The following is a 27,623-nucleotide window of genomic DNA, read 5'->3' on the forward strand; positions in this document are numbered from 1 at the left end:
CATAAGAAAATAAAGACCTGCAGCTTCATTACCATACTTAAAGGAAGAAAACATTTAATGACACATAATAGAGAAGTCACAAAATCATACCCAACAATGTGTGGAAAACTTCTGATTCTTTCATTAATCAACAGTTTTATCAAGAATACAGTGGCCTAGTCTCCAAGTTCTCCAAAGTTCGAACCCCTTCTCTATAAATTTTTCTCTTTTTATACATTATGAGACAGTTGGTAATCACCAAAACTGTCAAACTACTTAACTATTATCCTAACTATCTAAAGTTAAAGTTATTACAAAACATTACATTTTAGAGTAAAAACACCTCATTCATTTCAAGAAAACAAGATAATAAGAAGTAATAGAAATCAGAGAATGATGGGAGATTGTTGCTTGTTTTTAGAATCTCTAGCTTGAGCCTTAATGGAGTAGTGGATGAAGTGGCGGGGTATGGTGAGTGACATGGGAAATTAACAGATGAAAGCGGTAGAAGATGTGGAATGAGTGACGTGGGGCAGAAAGCTTTGGGAGCTCACCGCGAGGGTAAAGAATGTACGGGAGCTTCAACGAGGTTGAACCCCCACAGTAATTTCAGGCCACACATTGCGGTCAACCATGCTAACGTCACGGTCAACTGCAGGGGTTGAGCTTTAATTAATCTTCGTGCTCATTGCTTCCCCACAACACACCTCAACGTACTTATCAAGCTATCACTTGATTGCACCTCTTGATCATGCATGACCTTTAGACAATGGGTCAGGGCCATTGTCTTTTGATTTTTTTTTAAATAATTACATACATAATATTTGATTTTGTGCTTTTTATTTATTTTTTATTTTTCTTTTTAAATATTATCAAGTAACCTCAAGTGACAATGAATTTTACAACAACGCCGATGAATGTAGGGCACTAAATGCTCTATCTAATAGGTTAGACCGCTCAACCTTCAGAGTCAACGAAACTCCTCGAGGGTGAGGAGGAGGAGGAAGAAGAGGTAGAAGGGCAGGCGGTAGAGGTCTAGTTCGTTGCTACAACTGTGATCAAGAAGGGCATGTTGTGAAAGATTTCCCACTACCAAGAAGGCCATGGTTCTCGTATTGTAGGGCCAACGCACATGCAACAAAGGACTGTCCAAAACTGATTGCAAGATGGGAAGAGGGGAACTGACATAGGGGATCAAATTTAATTAATGCAGAGCCAAGGGCATCAGAGGTAGCCTCACTCTCGAATATCAATATAGTCACATGAGGAGGAAAAAAGATTGGGTTTGATCGGGGAGCCATGGACCATCCCATGATTATAAGATTGACCTCCTCAAAGTGCTCATACGACCCCGAGCAATAGAAACATTATTAAAAGGAAGCAACAAAAGTTTTCGACAATTTGACTGGAGGTGAAGAGTCACCAAAAGAGCAGCCAGAATCTCTTAAATCTAAGAGCCCAGACCTGTCACAATCCACAGTAGTCAGACCCATCGAAGACATGTTCAGATTATTTCTGCAGATTGTGAATGATGACCAAATGTTGGGGCAGTTGCGAAAGAGTCTTAAAGCATCCATCCCAGAAGAAGAGGTTGCCGGAGGATTCATCTTCGCTAACCTACCTGAAATACACTATAGGAGAGTACTAAATAACAAGAAGAGAACAGGAAGAGAGTTTCATATTGATGCTCAAATTGCGGGGTTCCAGATTAAGGACATTATGTTGGATATAGGCTTGGATGTCAACATTTTACCAAGGAAAACATGGGAAGCACTAGGAGACAAGGACCCCTACCAGCGTTGCTCGGGATAGATTGGGACTTTGAGAACTATGCCATAATCAACTTGAAGAAGGAATGGATGACTTTTGAGGTAGAAGGGGTTAGGTTGATCTAACCTCTAGATCCATATCAAGGAATAAGATTCACAGAACCGACAGATGACAGAGAAGATCTAGGAATGTTGGATCAACTGTATAGACTAACAATAGGAATAAGGGAGGAATACATTAACCCAACGGATGAAGGGTCTATCAGTTGGTAGAGCATTCAGATTTTAGAGGTTGGTTCAAAGGTCGCTTGGGATGATTGGCAGCAGAGTGGATATGAGATCAACACTAGACATTGTGCCACAATTTGTTGGGTCAATTGGATTGGCACTGAGGTATAGGACTTCCCTAACTTTAATGGTATAGATTCAGTAAATTCATTTATGAACAAGCTTGATGCAAATATTATTGAAAACATAAAGTACCTCTACTAAATGCCGTGTTACAAGTGACACAAGAAATATGGTGGGGAGTCAATCACAACTACCTCTGAGAATGGGAGAAGATCAAAATAGCCATGTAATTAAGATTCACACAAGCGAGGGAATACCCTCAAGAGTTCGCCAAATACAAGAGGGATCTGATCCTCGAAAACATTTGAAAAATTGTAAGGTGGGTTGGAATCTGGAAGGAGTTCCAAAGGATTTGTGGGTGCATGGTTTTATACACACCCTAGGAACCTTTCCAAAAGCTTGGTATGTCCAAGAGGAAATAAGGAGACAAACAGGAGACTGGGATAATTTGGCTTATCAGTTTGTCAGCAACTTTTCTTTCTCAGAAAATGACAGGAGGTTGACTGAGGCATTGCAGGTTGTCAAGAGGATTCTGCTCACAACAAGTCAGCTAATGGATGGGTGCATAGATCATAAGACCTTAGAACATATCTATGAGTTTGGGTATCATGAAGCAGTGGCTTGTGGAAAGGTGGACAGAGAGCCGGATGAGGATGATCTGGAGGAATTATGGCATCTGTCATTCCACGAAATTGAAGGGGAAAGGGACATCAAGGATGGACCTGTAATCGATGTTCCACATTTACTCCCATTGAAGTTGCAGAAACATAACATCGAGACTGATGACAAACCAAAGCTAGCCCCAGGTGAATATTATTGGGATGAGCATACTACAAAATATATTTTCGACCTCCTGAGATAATATGAATACTTGTCCCTTCGTTAGTTGTGGAACTGAAAGGGATCAAGGGAGATCTAGGGGAGATGAAAATCGTGCTAAAACCATATGCAAATCCAGTAAAGAATCGACCATACAGATTGAACCTGAGGGTTAAGGAGAAAGTGAAGAAAGAGATAGACAATATGCTAGCAGCAGGGCTTATATTTACTATGGATGAGGCAGAATGGGTGAGTCCAATTATGATACAAAACAAGAAATATGCTACAGAGATACGGGTCTGTGTGGACTACCACAGTTTGAACAATGCTTGTGTGCATGACCTGTTTCCTACACCATTTAGTGATGAAGTTCTAGATAATGTAGCGGGGAATGAAGCCTACTCTTTTACAGATGGATTCTTTGGTTATCACCAAGTCAGAATCGCCGAGGAGGATAAGAAGAAAACTACATTTACTACAGAATGGGGATCCTATGCCTATCATGTTATGTCATTCGGTCTCAAGAATGCACCCGCAATGTTCTCAAGAATTGTAATTGCCGCCTTTAGAGATTATATCCACAGGTTCCTAGAAGTCTATATGGATGACTAGACGGTCTATAGTTTGTTGAAGAAACACTCAAGTTTTCTCGGGATCATGTTCGATCGATGTAGATAGCTACAAATCTCGTTGAATTTGAAGAAGTGCATTTTTGCAGCCCCTTTTGGAACGCTTTTAGGCCACATAGTGTGCAAAGAAGGAGTATGTGTAGATCCTGCTAAGGTTGTGGAAATAGTGAATATGGACCCACCTACAAATGTAAAACATCTCAAATCCACCTTGGGACAGTATAAGTACTACAGGAGATTTATCCACAACTATGCCTTGATTACTGCACCTATGGATAAACTATTGAGGAAAGTTGAACAATTCATGTGGTCGAAAGAATGTCACGCTGCACTCAACATACTAAAGGAAAAGTTGGTAAGTGCGACAATTCTAGTTTACCCCAAATAGAACAAACAGTTCCATGTCCACATTGATGCATCAACCATTTCTTTGGGGGTTGTTTTGGCTCAGCCGGGAGAAGGGAGCCTCGACCACCCAATCTATTTTTCCAGCAGAAAGTTGTCCACAACAGAAAAGAACTATACCACAACTGAGTGGGAGGCACTAGCGATGGTATATTCACTTCAAAAATTCAAAAACTATTTGTTAGGAGGCTCGTTTAAGTTTTTTACTGACCATTCCACTTTGAAATATTTAGTGAACAAGCCTGTGCTTGAAGGAAGAATTTGCAGGTGGTTGTTGTTATTCTAGGAATTCACTTTTGAGGTAATTGTTAAGCCTGATCGATTGAATGTGGGACTTGATCACCTCTCACGGATGGAATCAGGAGAAAGTGGAGGATCCCTGGATGATCAGCTACCAGACATCAATCTATTCTGGATTGAAGCAGTACCAGATTACCTAGAAGACATTGCAACCTTTTTAGCTACAGGAAAATGCCCAGATGAATACACTGCCATGGAAAGGAGACATATTGTCATCCGAGCTTTCGATTACCAATTGATTTCAGGGCAACTGTATCAATTGGGCCTTGATCACGTGTTGCACAGATGTATCCTTCACCATGAGAGACATGATGTACTATGGGAATTTCATTCAAGAGTTGTGGGTGGCCATGTTGGGGGAAAGGCTACCACAAGGAAAGTGTTACAAGCAGGACTATGGTGGCAAATGACTTTCAAAGATGCGAAAGAATATGATAGAGGTTGTGATGTTTTCCAAAGGGTTGGAAGGCCATCACACCATGATGAACTTCCATTGCAACCAGTACATGCACTACAAATATTTGAGAAATGGGCGGTCGACTTTATAGGGCCTATCAATCTGTCGGCGCATCACTCTCATGCCAGGTATATAATCACCACAACAAAGTACCTCACCAAATGGGAAGAAGCATCATCAGTTAAGGATTGTACTGCAGAATCTACTCCCTCCATATTCAGATTTGAAAATATCATATCCAGATTTGGGTGCCCCAGGAGTCTCACCAGTGATCAGGGGACCCACTTCATAAATGAAATAGTTGCCTCCTTATTACGGATCCATTTGGGCACATCATTCCCATCATTCAGATCAGTACTATTAGGGCTTATCAAACCCTAATTTAGTTGCTACATGCCCTAGACAAGTCATCACTTTGAATGCCTCTTTCCCTAAGAGTTTCTTGGCCTGAAGCCCTCCATAAATGCCTCCTTGAGGGACCAGCGCAGCCTTGGTCAGGGGTAAGTGCACTTCAGTGTAGGTAGGCCCATGTCAGGGTGCTTTCCAGAGCACTTAGGCCCACTTTGACCTGCACTGGGCAAGATTGAGCGAAATCATCATAGGGTTCTGGGAATATTCTTATCTTCTAGAGCCATCTAGAAGATTCCCACACTTATCATCTCCTATGAGCTCGAAATTGGATAGGGAATGAGTTAAGTAACCTCCTATCCTCTCATCTCTTCCTCCATGGAAACTAATTCTAAGTTTGGAAGGCCATTCAATACCCTCATTTATGACCAAACCTCCTCCATTTTCCTATAAATTGAGCACTCATCTAAGTGATCAGGGGCTGGACTTTGAGAATTTGTAAGGAGATACTATTGGTGTGAGGTTTGAGATTGTAAGCAAGTATTTTTATGCTGCCAGAGTGTTGTGCTTTTGATGTGATGTTGGTTGGAACCCAAGTTGGAAGAGTGACAATGGATCAGACTTCATGGTTGTAATTCTTACTTCTACTTAATAAAGTTGTTTACACCTTTTCCCATATTCTTGTCTTTATGTATGATGATTATATGTGTAAATGATTTCGATTCCATTTGCTTATAGTAGATAGATCTCTTGTTTTGATTGGTTTTTGTCCTCTGTTTATGATTGCAGGTACTTGCCAAGCGGATTAAATTCGACAAGGAGCGACGGGAGCCAAAAAAAGGAGACAAAGGGAAAGTGAAAGATAACAAGTAGGTCCCTTGTCTTATTTATCTTCTATATAAAAAGGTCAAGTGCTTTAAATCTATTGTTCTAGGTGTAGCTACCCACCTAGGGAAATTGCGTTTATCTGTAGATGCAAAATTCCACATAAAAAATTTACGACCATACTGGGGAAGGATCATCGTTCCTGGTAGTTTATCCTCATCATAGTACACCCTAGTAGACTTTACTTGCCTTCATTGATCTTATTTCAGTCATTTTGAAGCTTTTTTGGTCGAAATTTTCACTAGAATGCCTATTCTAGGAATGTGTTGGTACCAGTGCACCCTTCGTCAGGGGTTAGTGCACTACAGTGCACCCTTGGCTTAGAGACAATGCACTGAAGTGCACTGTCTCCCACTCAGACCTGCTCTGGTCCCTCTCAAGCCAAAAAACCCATATTTTGCTTAATTTTTTCCAAATTTTCTTTTGATGTTGTTTGTTGAAAGATCAATGATTGTTGTGTCTCTGAAATCAATTTGTATTTATCTTGCTAGCCCTAATTTTACCTTGATTGTTTAGTGTTTCTTAAATGTTTTCTGTATCATTATCAATTCATTGTCAAAGTTAGCTTATAGTCGATTAATCTTTGCTGAAAAGAAATTGTCGTAAAGTCTTCATTTCTTTCGAAAGGAACAATCGTAAAGACTTTGTTCTTGCAAAAAGATTGATTGATTGTATGTGCATTAGTTTCCTTTTTTTCATCTCAACATTATGGGAATTGAAAAGAAAAACTTGCATCGTACATTGAAAATTTTGCGTGTGCTTGTAGGAATAGTTTAGGGAAATTGCATTAGATGTGCTCTTTGCTCTTTGTCAAAGATCTGATTGCTCTATCCCTTACTAGCTACGGTTTTCATTGTTTAAATCAAATGAAAAGAATGTTTATCATCTTAGTTACATTCTATGAGTTTAAAAAACATCGCGTGGTGAACCTTGAAAGGAAAATTCTTAAGAAGATCAACTTAAAAGTTATCTCAATTAACCTAATGGAGCATTGTAACTTAATGCATAACATTTAGAGGTTTTAGGCTAGAGATGTGTTCCAGCATCGTTAAACATAGCAGCTGTCGTTAATTGTCTGTGATACATTCCGAGTGTGATACCTCATTCCACATATGTAAGTATATCGTATCTCATCCACGTACCGTCGGGTATATAGGGCGGTGTTATCACGAAAAGTATAAAGGAATTCTCTCACTGTGCGGTTTCGGATTAGACAGCGCTAACACGGATTGGGCCTCAATGTACTTTCGGGTATATATGGGAGGAATACATTAGGTTGCTATCCATCCTTAGGTAACTGAGTCAGCCGCCTTGTACACTGTGATACACCGAACACATCATTCAGGGAGATTGCCTGCACGTATGTTAAGTCCTTGGTTTACTGAGGCAGTATATTGTAGTTCACAATTGCTTGGTAATCCTTTTGCTTAGTTTATCCCTCTTTTGTTTTATTATGTTATTTTGATTAAAATAAATTAATTGACTGCGGATAACATACTCCACATCACTCCTTAGTTGATATTAGGTTGAAACATATGGAAACAACTCCGAAGTCCACCGATCAAGGAATTCCTTTTGATGGGAATCCTAGTCCTTTTCCTACTTTTGGAAATATTGGTGCTCCATATATGGCTACATTATCCCTTCTAGGACTTACCATCGGCTTGCCAGTATGGTTGTTCTCAACCTCCTTGGCCCCGCAACTGAATATTCCTACAAATGGACAAAATGAACCTCCAGTTGACCCTTTGCCTTCTTCGTCATTTGTTTCTTCATCCCCTCTTCCTATTCACCTGGTGAAAGTATTAACACTAATAACCAGGTGGCTAAGAATAAGAAGAAAGGGAAGAAGAAGAAGAAGAAGAAAATTCAGCAGGGAGGCAACCAAGCAACCATTGCTTCGAATGCAACTTTTGATGAGAAACCGTCTAATAAGCCTCACAAACTTCAATATCCTTGCAAACTTTGTACGGGAGACCATCTTCTTTGAAATTGTTTTGGTATTCCTTAGATATTAGAAGAATGGTCTTCTCGTTCACATCATCCTGTGCCATCAACTTCTGGAGATCATGCTGGTGACACACCATCAACTAGTGGTAGTAAAGTTCATGGAAAGAAGGGTAAAGTTAAGTTTCCCTGTAGGTTATGTGAAGGGAATCACCCCATTCACCTTTGTCCCTATCTGGATGAAGCCAAAAAAGTGTTGGATAACCATCCTGCTTCTCTGCAGCGACTTCCATCTGGTTACAGGAGACTCTCCCTTAATCCTTCACTAGTTGATAAAGTGACTAACTCAAATCAACCATCGATCAAACCCACTCTCTCTGAATGTGAATCCCATGAGTCTATACCTGACCAATCAAAGGTCGATGAAACATTTGACCTAATTTCACCTTCAGTTAATCGTAACTTTCCGAAAGAGAGTGCGTATGATACCACTCAGGTTCTTTTCATTTCTTCATATTCCAATTAGCTTGGAGGCAACCCTCCTCTTCCATCAAGACAGGTGGAAAATCCTCCCATTCTCATAACTCAAGGGGTTACTTCTCTCGTTTCCACGGTACCCCCTCCAAGTAGTCTGGTCACTTCCTTTGATTGGAATCGGCTAGCAAGATGTCGTCTTCCTTCTTATGTGCCTTTCCAGATCATAGTACAAGTTTGTAATATGATTTTATTGGGCACTATTATAGATGAAGGTGCATCAGTGAGTATCCTTTCCTCCACTGCTTGGCAAGCGCTCGGTTCACCACCACTTGTGCCTGTTACCCAGAATCTGTTGGCTTTTAACAGAGGAACCAGTCAACCATTAGGGATCCTTCCTCAGTTGTCTATTACTTTGGGAGGAAAAAATGTTTATCTCAATGTGATGGTAGTCCCAATCCATTTAGATTACAATTTAATTCTTGGGCGCAACTATGTTTATGAAATGGGAGCTATTGTTTCAAAACTCTTTTGAGTGATGTATTTCCCGCATGAAATCAGAATTGTCACCGTTGACCAGCTTTCATTTCCCGGTCCAAATATGGCTTCTAGTCAACCATATTCCCTAAATGGTCCTTTTGTCCCAATGGTAACTTCCCCGCCACGGGTAATTATGTGGCAACCCGTTCCATGCCTACATCAATTGACGACCAATTCCGTGATGTTTTACATTATGTACTGGGGGCATTGGAACCAGATCTATCTAATGGACTCCTTGCTACGAATCCCTTCCAGAGCATTGTTCTCCCATCTAATGAGAACCTCTTGGAAGTCATGACCTCTTATGCGTCATGAACAAGGAATATGAGGATAGTTCCTGGTCTTGTGTCAAGCTCATTAAAAAATGAAACAAGGAATATGAGGATAGTTCCTTGTCTTATGTCAACCTCGTTAAAAAATGAAACAAAGGGTTTGAGCATAGTTCCTTGTCTTGTGTCAAGCTTGTAAAAAAATGAAACAAGGAATATGAGCATAGTTCCTTGTCTTGTGTCAAGCTCATTAAAAAATGAAACAAGGAATATGAGCATAGTTCCTTGTCTTGTGTCAAGATCATTAAAAAATGAAATAAGGAATATGAGGATAGTTCCTTGTCTTGTGTCAACCTCATTAAAAAATGAAACGAAGGGCATGAGCAGAGTTCCTTGTCTTGTGTCAAGCTCGTTAAAAAATGAAAAAAGGAATATGAGGATAGTTATTTTACTGTGTCAGGCTCATTAAAAAATGAAACATGTCTTGATCGTAGTTCCTTGTCTTGTGTCAAGCTCGTTAAAAAATGAAACAAGGAATATGAGGATCTTTTACTGTGTCAAGCATAGTTTTTCGTTTCAAGCTTGTGTAAAAATGAAACTTAATCCAAGCATAGTTTTTTGTTTCAAGCTTATGTAAACATGAAACTAAATCCAAGCATAGTTTTTCATTTCAAGCTTGTGTAAACATGAAACTGAATCCAATCATAGTTCCCTATGGTTCAAGCTTGTGTAAAAATGAACCCATCTCCATTTTAACTCTCGTGATTGCCATTCTATTAGCCTCTTCCGTCAGATGAGCCTTGATTTTTCTCCTTCCATCATCACTATCTGCTTGGCCAATCATATGCTTTCACTTGGTTGTTCTACCCTTTTTGAGGAACAGTTGCAATGAGTGGCTTTTTAACCAGCCTCTTCACATAAATCAACATGTTTTGAGAAGTTACAACATCACTGGAACCAGTTGCTATCCTAAGCACCACTCATTCCTCCAAGTGGAGTCCTCTTTAAGCTCTATTCTGACTCTCAAAATATGAAAAGATTGTCGAGCGCTTGTCCTTTTCAGCTTGTTAATGGATTTGAAATGAAATCTACTCAGTATAAGTTTAACCTTTTTCCGGACTGAGATAGATTATTTACGAAAAAAGAATACGTTTATCAAACATGGTCGATAGGTTCTCTCTTGTATTGTTTTACGCTTTTTTGGACTTGAGAGACAAACTTATGAAAAAGAACTTGTGGAGTTTTCTTTTTGTCCCTTTTCAAACTCTCTAAACATGAAAAGGACCGAGTTATCATTACAGTTGTTAAACTTGTTAAAACATCAAATAGCAATAAACTTGTCCATCATGACAAGACCGAGTTTCACCTTCGCTAGAATCGTTAAAACATTACATAGCACTGGATTCACCCGAAGGGTGGAATTATACAAAAAGCATATGTTATCCTCCTCAAGATTGATAAAAATAAAAGGTATTGGTTAGCAATGACTGGGGAAAATGGGAAAAGGGGTAAACCACTTTATGGCAGCAGGTCGCTCTTGAAAATGACACTTTCACTTCATCACTGTGACTATTTGGGTTGGGTTATCTGCTTGATGGTCATCATACCTTACTCTATCATACCATCCATTACTTTGGTTTTGGGTCAATGCTGCTAATCCATTTAGTGTCGCCGACATTTTCAAGAGAAGTCACTCAATTAAAATTCATGCTTTGCAATACTCATAAACCTTCATTTTCGTGACCGCTATTCCTTAACCTTGTGTCGTCAGTCACATTCCGTCTCCAAAAATCATTACACTTGTTCCATGTCGTTGATGTGGGATACATCAAGGACCTCCTGTGACGATTTGCTTCTTGTTGACATTAGCACATTATCCAAGAAGTTTACTTAGAAACACCATTCCAGTACCTTGAGGCTTGCATACATCAATGGCAGGTTTCTCGCTTCCGGCGATAGGTTGACATCATTGGCCTTAGACTGAAAGACTTTGTATGGTGTTTGACATCAAAAAATCCATTCACACCATGCAAAATGTACTGCAGTACCTTGAAGATCATTATCATTATCGATGATATCTCTTGCATCTGTTAACGGCTTACATCATTGGCTAGTAATCAGCTGGTGTCTTCCCATGTTCAACTTCAGATCACATATTCACATGGTTAGACTCGTACTTGAGCGAATGATTGAGTGAGATAGAAGACCCCGGATCTAGTTTCATCCATCCAGGCTGCGATTTCAGGAAAGCACCAAATCATCCATAAAATGGCTTTACACTGATGGTCATCCCATCATGGGTTTATATCTGTAGACGACTATCTATGTACTTGTAATGAAAGTTTATATGTTGAGCATGGGTATGCTTTCCCTCAACAGTTCATGAAAAAATCAAAATATCATGATGTTATGTATTGTAATCGATGCAGGTCACCATCCACTTCAGAACCTCCTCATCACATCGTAAAGCATATCACTCGACATTATCATTTTCGACTTCATGCTTTAGGGGGTAGCTGTTACAGATCCATTTGGGCACATCACTCCCATCATTCATATCAGTACTATTAGGGCTCATCAAACCCTAATTCAGTTGCTACATGCCCTAGACAAGTCATCACTTTGAATGCCTCCTTCCCTAAGAGTTTCTTGGCCTGAAGCCCTCCAGAAATGCCTCCTTGAGGGACCAGCGCAGCCTTGGTTAGGGGTAAGTGCACTTCAGTGTAGGTAGGCCCATGTCAGGGTGCTTTCTAGAGCACTTAGGCCCACTTTGACCTGCGTTGGGCGAGATTGAGTGAAATCATCATAGGGTTCTAGGAATATTCTTATCTTCTGGATCCATCTAGAAGATTCCCACACTTATCATCTCCTATGAGCTCGAAATTGGATAGGGAATGAGTTAAGTAACCTCCTATCCTCTCATCCCTTCCTCCATGGAAACTAATTCTAAGTTTGGAAGGCCATTCAATACCCTCATTTATGACCAAACCTCCTCCATTTTCCTATAAATTGAGCACTCATCTAAGTGATCAGGGGCTGGACTTTGAGAATTTGTAAGGAGATATTGTTGGTGTGAGGTTTAAGATTGTAATTAAGTATTGTTATGCTGCCAGAGTGTTGTGCTTTGATGTGATGTTGGTTGGAACCCAAGCTGGAAGAGTGACAATGGATCGGACTTCATGGTTGTAATTCTTCCTTCTACTTAATAAAGTTGTTTACACCTTTTCCCATATTATTGTCTTTATGTGTGATGATTATATGTGTAAATGATTTCGATTCCATTTACTTATAGTAGATAGATCTCTTGCTTTGATTGGTTTTTGTCCTTTGTTTATGATTGCAGGTAATTGTCGAGCGGATTAAGTTCGAGAAGGAGCGACGAAAGCCAAACAAAGGAGACAAAGGGAAAGCGAAAAATAACAAGTAGGTCCCTTGTCTTATTTATCTTCTATAGAAAAAGGTCAAGCGATTTAAATCTGTTGTTCTAGGTGTAGCTACCCACCTAGGGAAATTGTGTTTATCTGTAGATGAAAAATTCCACATAACACTCCTTACTTCAAAACTTCATGATACAGCACCACAAAAGATGCATGTATCGCCCTCAGGCTAATGGTACCGCAGAGGCCTTCAACAAGATATTGGAGAAGGGTTTGACCAAGATATGCTCAGCCAACTGGGATGATTGGGATGAGAGAGTGTCAGTGACTCTATGGGAATACCACACAACTGTTAAGCGGTTACACAAGCATACACCTTTCCAACTTGTGTATGGATGGGAAGCTGTGGTACTGGCTGAATTTAATATTCCCAACCTTTTCATAGCCCAGGCCACTCATATGGCATAGGAGGAATCAATTCAGAAGAGGCTAGACAAACTCTCGGAGCTCGATGAGGCAAGGTTTATGGTAGATTTCCATCAAACAATCAAAAAGAAAAGGCAGAAGGCATGGAATGACAAGCATATTAAGAGGAAATATCTCACAGTCCAAGGGCATGTTCTACTATACGACAGCAAGTTCTTGAATTTTCCTGGAATGCTGCAAATGCATAGGTTAGGGCTATTTGTTGTTGCATAAGTGAGGGAGTCAGGAGTTGTTAAGCTTGCGCACCTAGATGGGGTATTGCTACCAAGTTGGGTGAATGGTGCAAGCTTGAAACCATTTCACAAACCAAACAATATTACTCAGAATTGATTGGATCTCTAAAAGGAGACCATAGGTATGAGTAGTTAGGAGTCATTTAGTTGTGTCCTCACTAGTCGCGTCAGCCGTTTTTTTCCTTTGGTCAGTTAGTTATTTACATTTCCAAATAAAATTCCCACCAAGTCATTCCCAGTTGCAGGTTTCCTTTCACCACACCGCAACTGATTGTGGTCAAGGGGAGTCATGCATGTTAAGAGTCATTCCCATAATAATTAGACAATAATTCTAGTGTCATCCCAGATTCCAGTTAAATATTTCCCATCAAAAAATAAATAAAATAAAAAGAGGTTGACTCTGTAATCCATTCAATCACAACAGTCTCCAATGGAGAATTCATCATCGCTTCCATGATTTCTTTATTGCTAGAGTCAAGTCCACTACTGAGCACGAATCTATCATTACCCAGCCACTCACCACCACCATGCACCCAATGCCACTACCACTTCATATGTTTCGTTCAATTACACCACTACCCATCTCCATCCAAGCCACTCCTTCATCGGTTGAACCATCATAGAAGGTTACCTCTCCCCACAGACACTCAGAAAAGTCCATCGCCAGTGGGAAACCTTTGCAGAGTTGGTTCCCAGATCCCTCCACTATGCACCAGGATGATCTTCAAGGATGGTCCTCAGCCCAATTGTTTACTTTTATTCAACAAAATGCACAAAAGGTGGCAACACTGAACAATGATTTAACTGTCGAGCATGAACATCAACAAAAACAAATTGTTGCACTCATAACAGAATGTGATCAGCTCTACCAAGATAAGAAACAACTCCAAGGGTAGCTCGAGAAACTCGCTGCAAAATTCCAGGTATTGTGGCATTCAATTTCTGATATTGTGACTAATGTTGCATAAAACTTTTCAGCCTGCACATTCGTCGAATGTTGCGAACATATCCAGACCACATGCCATGATTTAATCTCCTCCAATTGATAACTCAAGAAAACCCTCACTGCAACAAGAAGTGCATTGTCGAACCCTTCCACGACATATGCAAATGAAATAGAACAAAATATAACTGCTACAACCGCCCTAAAAGACTCCATTGTCAACACTGTGAATGATTCCTACACTCACCTGCATCAATTTCATGATTGGTCGGGCTACCTTGCAAAGAAGAACCAATCGTTCTACCCCTTCTATGACCGGGTCAATCAGCGCCTCACCGATGCCAGGAACACTAAAGACAAAGATCAAAGGAAGACGATCAGGGGAGAGATAGACGCTCTGGAGGCCCACATTTAGCATATCAAAGATGAGTCAGCCAGGAAAAAGTAGATTCTCTGAGATCTTCATCCCCCAGCTCAAACACACATAGAGACACTGTTGTTGGGTGTGTGTTATATTCTTTCCACGACTAGCCCAAAAAAAAAATTTGGACCCTATATTAGGTGGGTGGACCTACCTATGGTTTTGTGCATGGGTTTTGCACATGGTTTTGGTCATGATGGTTTTATTTCCATGGTATCTTGTAGATTCAATCAAGGGAACTACGGTTATGTTCTAATCCACGGTTAATGGATTTGGATTTATGGATGCTTCGACATGTATATATATGTATTGTAACATTGAAAGGAATATAATGAAAAATCAATCTGGTAGTCCCAGTTTTGGGATTTATGGGAAAATCTCTGTGTATTTTTTTTTTTTTATGTTTTATGCTTGTGCCATTGTTTATTTTCTATGTTTAGAATTCGTATGCAAGTAATTTCTATACACGGTTAAAACCTACAATTGCAACAACTAAGTGAGGACATGGAAACATAGTGGACTTCCTTGTTTATGACATGACCAACCCAACTGACGTCTGACACAACATCTGAATTTCTCAGACAGGCAGTTGTGGTCACATAAATATGGCAGGCAGTTCTCAATGACTACACCCAATTCCACCAGGCGGCCATCGCATATTTCCTTGAATTGGGGCCTTCATTTAAAGAGACTAGCCAAGAGGAAGCACGAGTAGAAGCATTAGTAGCACCGACGACGTCGAAGAAACATTGACTCGGGGACGAGTCAATGAATTGTGGTTGGGGCTAGTTGGGGCCCTCGTTTTTGGAGGAATTAAGACATTTTGAGAAGTCAAAAGGTTGATGACAAGTGGCGGAAATGGTCGTTGAAGAGCTACGGAAACAACAATCTGGAAAAAGGAAGAAACTTGCGGAAGACTGGAAGTTGCAGAGGGATGACGAGAAGGAGCAGACATAGCCGAGCGGGAAAGAGCAAGGAAAACCGAGGAATGGAAACAATTGAGAAAAGGAGAAGGTGGAGATCTTGGGAAGGAACTGGTAGTTCAAGTTGGCGCACAGAGAGAAGGTGGAAGAAGTCAAAAGGCAGAAAGGAGAACCAAAAAGGGTTGTTGTTTATTGTTGTTATGATTGATGTTTTTATTCTTGTGTTGCGAAGCTATGAGAACTACATTATGTCTATCATTCCATATGATAGTATTATGTCTTGTTAGAGTCTTGTATGTCAGGGAAGAGGCCTTAAGCCTAACGTAATGTATTCTCCTTTCATATCAATGATGAAGACTGTTATTTGGATCATAGTGTGTTAGTTGTTTGTTATTCTGGTTCTTTAAAAATGTTGTGTATGTGCATGTTTACGTAATCCCTCTCTTACAACATGTATGGCCTGTTGCGATCCGACTTCCTTATATAATGATTCTCTATTATTTATTCTCTAATATGGTTCTCCCTGATATTAGATTCCAACCCTCATATAACTAAGGTTGTGTTACGCATCGGGTGAGACTCCTTACCCATTCTGGGTAAGGTGAAAAATATCGACGTTGTGCTAGATTGTAGCAGAGCCTTGTTGGCCCCTGCACCCAAACCCAGGGCCTAGACCCTGTTGTTATTTTTGTACCAACAACAACTGTATCTTGGTCCCTTTCTCTCTTCTTATTCTTAGGATTATCGGGCATTGATTCTTATAATGTCCCATCTTGTGACAATGATAGCATTCTATTTTAGAGAGATCAATCTTCTGATGATTTTTCTTTGGCCCCTTAAACTTCTTATTTCCTCCTTTCTTCTTGACATGAGCAGAGTATGCATTTGAGGCATTTTCTTCATTTTATTTCTTACCTTCTACCAAGGAGAGACGAGCTTCTTCTTCTATATAGGTAGACCACATTTCTTCGAAGGATGGAGAATTCTTCTAACTACTAATTCCAGCTGCAAAGGCATTCCAAGTCTTTGGTAGCCCTAGAAGGGCAACAATCACAAATTATTTTTCAGGGAATACTTCATCAATTTCTTGTAGTTCATCTCTGATATTGGAAATTGTTACAAAATAGGAAGATATTGTATCTTTTTCTGTCATTTTGACTGTTCCAAGTTCATTCTTTACACTTTCCAATTTTCCAATATTCTTGATTATATATAACTTGGAGAGATCCTCATACATTTTTATTGAAGAATCTAGCATGGATATGTAGGGAATCAAGTTATCTTTAACTCCATCCACAACTAAGTTGATGGAAATAATGTTTTTTTCTTTGTACTTCTCCTTTCCAGCATCATCTGTAGGTTCCTTGACTTTTCCTTGTACAAATTTCGAATAACTTATTATTTGTAAGGATGAGGCCCATCCATGTTTTCCATGCTCTAAAATTAGAGGCTCCTTGAGGTTTGTTCTCAGACTTCATTGATGAGGCCATAGATAAACTTGTCAATGTTACCCTTACTTGATATAGGTTTTCTCCTTCCAGGTAGCTTATGACTTCCTTCCTACTTGAAAATGTCTCTTGAATCCTTCCTTAAGATGATGGGAGCTATTGATCTTCAAGCTACCTTTTCCTTCTTCTTCACCTTAACTTTGAAACCATGTTGGAAAATCAAAAGGCAAAAAGATTTTCTTATCTTGATAATTACTTGTGATATGTATTTATCTTCTTTTAGCTCTTCTTCAATTTCTTTATGTCTTCTTTTATCTTCTTATCATCAAGAAATTATGAAAACATAAACATGAAGATCAAGGACACAAAATGTAGGCTCTCAGCTAGGGAAAAACCCCTCTTCTAGGGGAAAACCCAAAAATTCTCTTTTCTTCTATAGAACCAAATCAAATGAGACAACCAATACCTTTTGACTAAGACAAAGACCTCCTCCAATCCACCAAGTCATCCTCCCAAGATGATTATCCAAACTGCAAAAGTTAACTCAAGTCAAACTTCTTCAATACTGCAACAAACTCAGATTTCGGCCCTCTTGCAGCTTTAAATTCTTCGCACGTGTAAGGGAAAGAGAGAGAAAAATGGTCTTTAATTTCTTTGTTAGGGTTCCTCCTTCTTCACTTAGGGTTCCTCCTTCTTCACTTAGGGTTTCTCCTTGTTATTCTAGCTTCTTTCACACCTTTCTCTTGCTACTTAGAAGTCGTTCAATTTCATATTGAATTCTCACTTTCATGATTACTCAAATAGGTCGAATTTTACTTCTATATATATACACTTTTGTGTGGTCAAATTCCCTTAATGATGCCGACTTGTTGGAGGAGTGCCAAATGACAATTTTTACATAAAAATATTTTTATTCTTTGATACAATAAGCCTAAGAAGGGTCTACTACAAAATGACAAGGACAATGACACATGACAAACCCTAAAAGCACACAATGGATGCTTAGACCTAGAAACAAAATAAATAATGCAACCCATGCTTATAAATAAATAAAAAATTACAATAAAATTCTTTTTTCTTTCTTTTGACAAATACATTACATTATGACTCAAATACAATTATGAAAACCGATACTAGTTACATTTCTCAACACTAAATATTTATGACACCTAATATAAATAGAAATGAGTTGATAAATAGACAAACCAAATCTTTTAGATGAAATTTTTCTTTCTTTTCTTTTTTACAATATTTTATATTTACTTTTATTTTTTTAATTAATAGCCACAATTTCATCATAGTCCACTCATTTCTTTTTAAAATTATAAAGATTTAAATTATCTCAAAATAAATTATATAAATAAATTATATATAAAACAAATTATTTATATATAAAACAAATAATTTGTTTATTTCTTATTTTGAGATAATAAATTATATATAAAATAAATTATGTGGGTGTTTCACATATCTAATTCTCAAATAAAGATTATAATGATAATGATTAAAATCAACCCATATTAAACAAATATGAACCTAAAACGAATTTAATTACTAATTTTTTTTATTAAATAATAATAATAATAACTATAATATAACAAATACTTGTAGCTTACATATTCACGACATATATCAAACCTGGAGTATGCCCTAAAATTGTTTCTGTTTGGCTAAGAGTTCTTCTTTTTCGGACTTAAGGAAACGGGTTAATGATCCAAGACCAAGAGGCATCTAGGAGGAGTGAAAGCTTGCCCTCTTACAGACCACCAGCGGGTTATTCCAGTGGCGTGATTTTCCTTGATTAACGATGATGAGTCACCCTGCATTCGTGGTTAAGAGCTAAAAATGATTATCCTCACTATTGATTTGACAACTAAATTATGATAAATTTTTTTACCTATAAAAAAATATTTATAACCTATACCACAAAAATATTTATAAAAATAATAATTACACGACCAAATATCATTTGAATATACCAAAAATGGCATTTGTTGACTATCTCCACCAGGGGTTAAATTTGACGGGTGACCCTACCCATCAAGGAATTTTTTTATGACGTTTTTATTTTTAAACTGCCCATCATATGACTTTTAAAATTTATTTGTACAAGTTTCATCTAATTTCAAATTGTACTCATAATTGTTCAAATTTTTCATTTTTTGTTGTACAATTCGGCTCAAGTTTCATTGATACACTTTGTTTTGAGGCCTGCTGATCAAATTTTTCTGCAAATTTTCCAGATTGTTCAAATGTTCTGAGTTTTTTTTGTTTAAAATGGAAATACTGATAAAATAGATGAGAAATATATATAGAAACAACAAAAAATAATATTATGAAGTGAAAAAATATATATTCATAATTACTTTCACATGAAAATAATGAATGTTAATATTGTTGCAATAAATTTGACAAAAATAATTCACTCACAGGCTTGCAATGATATAGTAATATTTATTTTTCAAGAAGATAAAGAAAAAAAAAATAGAACAAAAAAAATATACCTAAGGGACATCATATCCAACGTGTGAGTTGATTTGAATCCCGATGCTGAGGTGCAATGATATATAATATTTAATTTCAAGAAGAAGAAAAAAACAAATACCTAAGGGACTTCATATCCACCGTGTGATTTGATTCAAGTCCTGATTCCGTTTTTTTCACAGATTCCAAGCATATTCACCCTCCAAGGTCCAACCTCTCTAACTTTTAACAATTTCACATAACCTGAAACAGAAAAATTAAAAGATCAAGATCTCTTGCTACAATCATACCATTTAATTAAAAAAACAGTCGGCTAATAAACACAAAGAAGTGCAATGATATAATAATATTTAATTTTCAAGAAGAGAAAAAAAAATGCACTGAGAGTAAAGCGAAGCCATGAAAAAAACAAATACCTAAGTGTCTTCATGTCCATATCCAACGTGTGAGTTGATTCAAATCCAAATGCTCCACTATTTTCACATATTCCAATCCTATTCACCCTCCAACCGCTCTGATTTTTATTAATTTCACATACACAACACAAATAACAATTTCACACACACAACACGCATAAGACATATAACATGAACAGAGAAACAACGAGACAACACAACACATTGGAAGCGCTTCCAGAACACACGAACACACACAAAAACCAGAACAGAGACAGAGGAGCCGAAGGAGAATAAGCAGAGCTGTATGTAGGTTCAGAGACATCTCTTCTCTTTCTACTCTCATTTCCAACAACCCTAGAACTTTCGTTCTTAAAAGTTCCAAATGATCTTCAATCTTTCAATCTCAATCCAGCACCATATGCTATTTTTCCAGAGACAGATCACCTGTAATAATAAAATAAATATTCAAATTACACCGTGAAGAAACTAAATGAAAAAACGTTAAAAATAAATCAATTACACCTTTAGGAAATTAAATGAAAAAACAATGACATATGAACTGATATCTATTGTCCAGTAAATTTAATTCAGTCTAATTAATTTAATTCAGATTAATATAAATAATTAATTAAAGTGAGAAATCTAAAAATTTCAGAATCAGCATACAATTATAGGAACAAATGATCTATCGCCGTACCATAACCATAAATGTTAGCACCAAGGAATCAGAAATGGAAAAGAAAGAAACGAAAATATTAGATTATATGACAGCACAACTCGCTTCCTCCATTAGATCAAACAACATACATCCCACTCACAGCAGTGAAGAAGAAAAAACGCATTTCCTTACCCCAACAAATTATATTGTAAAGAATTTGGTCAAAATAACTCCTCTGCTTCGGAAATATTTTCTCAAATCTTCCGCTCTGATTTCACACTGGATATTTGACATGGATTCCTCATCCGCCCCTCCGTCTTCTACTGCATTTTCTTACATTTCCGGCGGAAAATTCAAAACCCCAACCAGCTTCTTCACCATGGGAGAAAGCAAAGAGAGGTAGAATCGAACCACCACACCAGTAACCGAGGCCACCACACCATTAAATCCGGAAGTCGGGAGACCATCCAGAGGCTTCATTGGAAAATCTCATCAGAAATTCACCCTTAACATAGCTATCCAGTACAAATTTAACACAAAAAACTTCTTTCGTGGTTACCCCCTTGTATCAGAGACAGGGCAGCTGAGCTTCTCACCTTTCATTCATCGTTGCCCTCTCACCTCGTTCATCGTTGCACTCTCACCTCGAAGGATGAAAGATGTGAAATCGAGAAGCGCTGGAATGGTCCTGCCACAAAAATCCCAGAGTGAAGCTGGGGCACAAATCGGTACAAAATGCAAGATGATATTTAACGTCTCTATTAAAAATGCACCATATATCGTGCGGATAGATACAACTGACAGGTACGATTAGACAGCTCCGTTCTGTTTTTAACACGGATCGTGCAAAACGCATTAACCAGAACCAGAACGGCCCGAAGGACCATTGCTTTCGGGTTAATTGTCGCCGGCCCACAGGTATACCGTATGACATAAGGTTAAATATATATATAAAAGAAATTTATAAAAAAAAAATTTAAACTTTTAATTTTTAAACCTGCCCGTCAATATGACGTTTTTGGAAATTAATGGCAAGTTGCCCATGACGTGGAAATTTAAAACTCAAACGTATTTTACGGGTAAAAAAGAGAAATACGAGCATACGGGCGTCAAATTTAACCCCTGGTCTCCACGTATAAAAATTGCATTTAATCAAAACCATTTTAGAGTAAGCAAAAGAACAACCACCATTATTATAATCCCCCCAAAGAAAAAAAAAATCATGGTACAATTAAGAAAAGAGGGAAACATTTATGTTAGGATGATGTACACCAAACGGACACGTTAAATATACCCATTTGTCCTTCCTTTCTAAAAAGAAGAATGTTTTTCTTTGACATTTATTGACAAAATTTTTTTGGAAGTACAAAGTACGTCTAAAACTGAACTTATATTCACGAATTTTGACTCCCTAGTTCAAATATTCACAAAATTTTATAATTCCTAAATATTATAAAAATGGTTATTTTATAAAGTGGGAGTGAGATGCACTTCATAATAAAAGGATATATGAGATGAACAATGTGTTAATAAATTTGTTTATAAATTGAAATAAGAAAAAATTGAAAAGGTTTATAGTTTTTTATATGCATAGAGAAAGCTAAAAATTTATAATAGTATGAAGATATAATAATAATTAGCAATTATCTCTAAAGGTGCAAAGGTATACTAGGGATAAAATATTTGGGAATTGTCCATTAACAACATGAATGAATATTGGAACTGCAATAATAAGTATTCCTATCATTTTAATATATTACGTGGAAGTTGTATTCACTTTATCTGCATCATGTGACTTAACTCATTGGAAGACTTTGAAAATTAGTACACGCCAAGTCGAAGTCTCTAAAAGTGAATGCCTTTTCTTTGATTTTTTTTGTGAATTTAAGGATAGCTCAAATTTACCGGATTTGAAGATTGGCACACCCAGCCAACATTACAAGGTCCTACCCCTTCAAGTTCTCAACACGTAGATTACACTGAAAAATAATGGAAGAATAAATAACACATGAAAATTGCATGGGTCATAGGCCTAACTCTCCTATATTTTGTGAATTTTTTAGAAATATACTTTGCAAACATGAGAAATTGTATTTGTCCCATACACTACTTGCAATTGAACAAAAAAGGTTGCACATTGGCTGCAATAAGGGACAAGTACAACCAACCTAAGGTAGTGTTCAATTTTAGTTTTGTAATATTTTATTTATAGTTTTAATTAAACCATTTATTGGTTTTATATACCTTTACTACAGCCTTTATGGGTATTTACCGTTCAAATGTTCGGCAAACTTGTTTTCACCTCCATCAGTTCCTCATAGATAATGAGGCATAGTAAAATCAACTAAATATGTGGCACACATCTTCAGTTGGCTACATCTCAAATGGATACAGTTAGCTGTGTTTTTCAGATTTGTGAAGATTTGTGAATTGGGTATTCATCACTAAAAAGGAATTGGTCTTAGTCCTTCAGGACATGTAGTTATGTCTATGAAAGCGCTTCTTGCCTAAGTTATGTTGATACTTTACCTTTATTTAGATAATATGCTTGGTTGATGTTGTCATATAAATGAAAGCGCTTTTTGCCTAAGTTATGTTGATACTTTACCTTTCTTTAGATAAGATGCTTGGTTGATGTTGTCAAATAAATGACCATGTCTACCATGCACAAAAATTTAAACATTTTCTTGAAAATAAAGATTATATAAATGACCATATGAGAACGGTTCATTACATGATTTCCTATAACATTTTTAGCTAGCATTGAAATCATGCCTTAAATGTGGTTTATTACTATATGAGGTAGCATCCAAATGTGTGATGCTTGTTGCATTAACATTTTTCTTTTGATAAGATTGTTTTGTTTTCATTGAATGAATTGTTTTTGGTAGGTAATTGACAAATAATAAGTGTTTCTTTATGTTTTCAGTTATTGAGTCTGAATATTCTGTGAAAATCAATATTTTTAAAATAAATGTTGTTATGTCTTGCATCTTGAAATCGAAATGTCTTGCATCTTGAAAAAGAACGTACTTAAAAGACATTTAGGTTTCCATTTGCTCCTAGTTATTTTTAAGGCTCACAACTCCGTAAAATGTAGCATCTTGTTTGTCATAAGTTGATGTTTGTTGGGAAACCAACAATAGTTTAACTAATTGATTCTTATAACACCATCTATTATCCTCTAATGAATATATATATAATCCTGAGATACACCTAAACCAATCGATGCTTGTAAAACCATCATGTTACCAACCGATGCTCGTAAAACCAATAATTATGCTCGTAAAATAACCTACTGGACCAAGCTTATGATAATAGAGAATTTGCATGCATAATATCAATGATTGAATTAATGGAGATATAGACTAATGTGAGCCTAGTTCTTTCACTGATGTTATCACCTTCAGAGTCGTCATGTTCTCACCTGTGGATTAATAGAGAGAAAAGATGAGTAATTCGTGGAATTTTTGAAAACTAGACAATTTCAGGGAATAAAGAGGCTTTGTGGGCTGAGTAATTTGCATGGTCCAACCATTAAATCTCAAATAATTAACCCCTAATGCTATTCAAAGATAGCACACATATCAAGCAATCCATATATGGTGCACATATCATCATCCTACTTAAAGCACAGGGACTAAAGACTTTCCAGGTGCTCCATGTAAAGGTTTTACGTGTCGGAAGCCACTTTCAACATGTCACATATTTGACATCTATACATTGTTTCACATGCAAGCATTTGAAAGTAGGGCGTCCATGCCAAATCTGTGCATCAACTTTGGCAGTGTCGGGCGTTTCTTCACAGAGTTTGCTTCTAAGAATCTGCGGAAGTGGCCAATGCAGCATCAGGAATGATTATTGATAATGAATGCAAGATCAAATTCTTGGAGTTGAAGAGCAAGAGAACCCATCATTATATAAAATTATATTCTAGATTGATGAGAAGCTTCAGTAAATTACTATGGACAAGATTGGCACTCCTGGGCAAACTTATGATGATGTTATTGCTTCTCTTCCTGAGGAGGAGTGAAAATATGTTGTTTATGACTTTGACTTTGTGACTAAAGAAAACTGTCAAAAGAGAAAAATATTTTTGATTGCATGGTCCCCTGACACTTCCATGGTCTGAAACAAAAGACTGTATGCAAGCTCCAAGGACAGGTTCAGGAGAGAGCTTGATGGAATCTAGTGTGAAGTTCAAGCAACAGATGCCTCTAAGATAGGCATTGATAACATCAGAGACAAACCACGCTAGACTTCTTATGCTTTGATGTTTGCATTATAGGTTGTGTGGATCTGAATTATGATTTTTTGCTTGGTTGTCTGATCAATTCTTGATAGCTTTATTACACTTTGATAGTTGGTTATATAATTTTTCATGATTTATGTTTCAAATCAGGTCTATAACTTGGTGGTGGTGGTATTTGTTTCGCAGAGATTCGGTGGGTGCATGTCTTCATATTCTATTCTCTTTCATTTTCCCTTCCACCTACTATTTTAGAGGCCAAAGAATGACAAAGGAGTGTGCCTCTCAGTCATGTCTTGCTCTTGCATTTTCACTTTCCCTTGGCTAACAAATCATCTTGGCATCTTTTCTTATTTGGCAGTTTCATCAATGAAGATGGGCTCAGGAGGTTCCAGTGTTGCGGTACCAAGGAATTTTTGGTTGTTGGAAGAACTTGAGAGGGTAGAGAAAGGACTAGACGATGGAAGTGTTAGCCATGTGTTGTAGTGGCTACAACCACCCTCCAAAATTTTGGCCTGCACCCAATTTCAGAGCCTCCCTTGAGAGTTTCACTTGATGACTACACACACTCGGGTTCACTCCATGAGCTCGTGTGAGTCTTCGCACCCACCTTGCTTGATCATTTCACCCAAGTTTTTTCATGTTGATGTCAAATTCATGCTTGCGACCATGTTCTAGTTATACTCAAAGTTTTTGCTTCATGTGTACTTGTTGTGTTCGCTATGAAAACATCTGTCACACTCACACGGAGTCACATTCACTGTCGCGCAAGTGTCGTCACGGTCGACCAACGATCAATCACAAGTGTCGCGCTTGTCGCTTACACCGTTGGTCAGTCATGTTGAGTATGTTTCTGGATGGTTTGAGTCGTCTCATCGTCAAGTTATGGAAGTGTGTGTTTGCAAGATCGTGTATGCATCTTTCACTCGTTCACACACTTAGTCACTTTGTTGAAGTTCTGACGACCAAATTCCCTCTGACAATCAGACCATCACCCCGCCATCAAATTGATCGACTGTCACCCAAAACAGCGCAGAAGCACCAAGCAAGCCATTTCAAGCTGCGATGTCCGCAAGAAAATCAATCAACCTTCATACTGGTCAACCGAAGAGTTTGACCCGACAGTCACCCCGGGACTGACTCTCCTCAAAAATTACGCAGAGGCTGCAGACCTTGCCCGCTCCACTGACTGAGAAAATTGCACAGATAGGCTGGACAAACACCTAGTGCCCGTCCCTGTCTCCCTCAAAAAATTGTGCAGTTTTTCCAGCCAGCCCTCCTGACAATCGACCGGCTGCTCACCCAAAAAATTGTGAAGTTTTCATGAGAAATTACTCTACTACCTAGTAGTTCGCTCAATATTTTTGGCCAGCAGCTCCCAGCAGTCGGTTGACAGTTCCCTCCAGGAATTGTGCAGTTTTTTCTGCCAAGCTCCAGCAGCTGACTGCCAGTTCCCTCCAGGAATTGCACAGTTTTTGTTGCCAAGTGACCCAACAGCTGACTGCCAGTTTCCCTAAGGTATTGCGCAGTTTTTTCTGCGAGTGACCCATCAGCTGACTGCCAGTTACCCTCGGGAATTGAGCAGTTTTTGCTACCAAGCTCCCATTGCTCGCTCGTTTTAGAAATTGTGCAGATTTTTCCTACCCAGCCTTTCCGCAACCCATATTGTTCCTCTCAAAAACTGCATAGTTTTGTCCTCTAGCTGAGCCAAATCCCGCGGATAGTCATTGTCGATCCAGATTGCCCATCTCATCACCGAGTGACTCCTATGCAGTTTTCATCAGTAGTACCCGAAGCCTCCATCCCGCCTCGCAACCTTGTCACCTCTCTCAGTCACCTGCATCTGAAATGATCATGCATCATGGTAGACTAGGAGGTTTATGGATTTGATGTCATCTCGTCATGAGTGACTGCAGACACAAGTACACAAACAAACATGGCGCGACGACGGATGGGATGAACAAAGGGAGCACATGCAGAAGGAAAATTTCACCAATGGACGAATAGACGATGCATGCAAAGAGATGTGCTCACGAACGGATGATCATGCAAAGATGTGTTCACAGACGGACGGACGAGCAAACATGCAAGATGTGTTCATGAACAGACGGACGGATGAACATGCACCTTTCACGAACGGATGAACCCATCTAGCTTACCAACATACAAGCAAGGATAAATGTTTGAATGCAACATCAAGGGAACCAATGACCATCGAAGACTCCGCACACTTTGCCATGCGAAGGTGAAGCTATGACACACCATGAAGACATCCATCAACCAGCAGCACTGCAACTCGACATGCACACTAGCAGCAGCACAAATGTACCAACACTATCATGTCGAGTCATGTCATCCACATCTCTACTGTGGGCCATACTGTCAATCAATGTAATGTAACATGGAAGTCCAAGAGACCCACTTGTTTTACGAAGAGTCATGTAAAGTCGAAAAGTCATGGAATTCAAACAGTCATGAGGGTAGTCAAACAACGATAAGGTTCAGTTTCACCCTTGGCTATAAATACCCCCTCATTTGTACATGCAAAGTGCTTTTTCACCTCATCTCCTCCCACATAGCCTTGAGAGTCTATAATATTTTCTTGGAGGAGTAAGTAGTGGATCCAACGCTCTGCACGCAGGGTTAGTGATGTATCGTGTAACGATGTGTCATGGAACTTTCGCTTAATTCAAAAGCCTGCTAATAAGCCATCACATTTTCACACATGTCTTGTAACTGTTGTAAGACTAATCTTTAACACTTGTAATGCATGTTTCTTTAACCTTTGTTTAACACTTTAACTAATTCACTTGTTGTAATACACATATGTT

At 38.3% G+C, this 27,623-nt stretch overlaps 1 long non-coding RNA gene and 1 pseudogene across 1 annotated transcript; one reads left to right on the forward strand and one right to left on the reverse strand.

Annotated features, from left to right (window-relative positions):
* Positions 1 to 19,607: 19,607 nt before the first annotated feature.
* LOC149221031 (uncharacterized) lies at positions 19,608 to 21,214 on the reverse strand. Its single transcript, XR_016248802.1, has 3 exons — positions 20,736 to 21,214; positions 19,904 to 20,329; positions 19,608 to 19,730 (listed from the first exon to the last, which is right to left on the reverse strand). It is a non-coding gene; the product is annotated as an uncharacterized LOC149221031 (long non-coding RNA).
* Positions 21,215 to 21,552: 338 nt separating this feature from the next.
* On the forward strand, positions 21,553 to 24,881 carry LOC149221032 (actin-depolymerizing factor 7 pseudogene; annotated as a pseudogene).
* The last annotated feature ends 2,742 nt before the right edge of the window (positions 24,882 to 27,623 follow it).

The sequence above is a fragment of the Pinus tabuliformis genome, chromosome Q, assembly GCF_031772625.1.
Source record: "Pinus tabuliformis cultivar Carrire ecotype Pingquan chromosome Q, CPIR1, whole genome shotgun sequence".
Taxonomy (NCBI): domain Eukaryota; kingdom Viridiplantae; phylum Streptophyta; class Pinopsida; order Pinales; family Pinaceae; genus Pinus; species Pinus tabuliformis.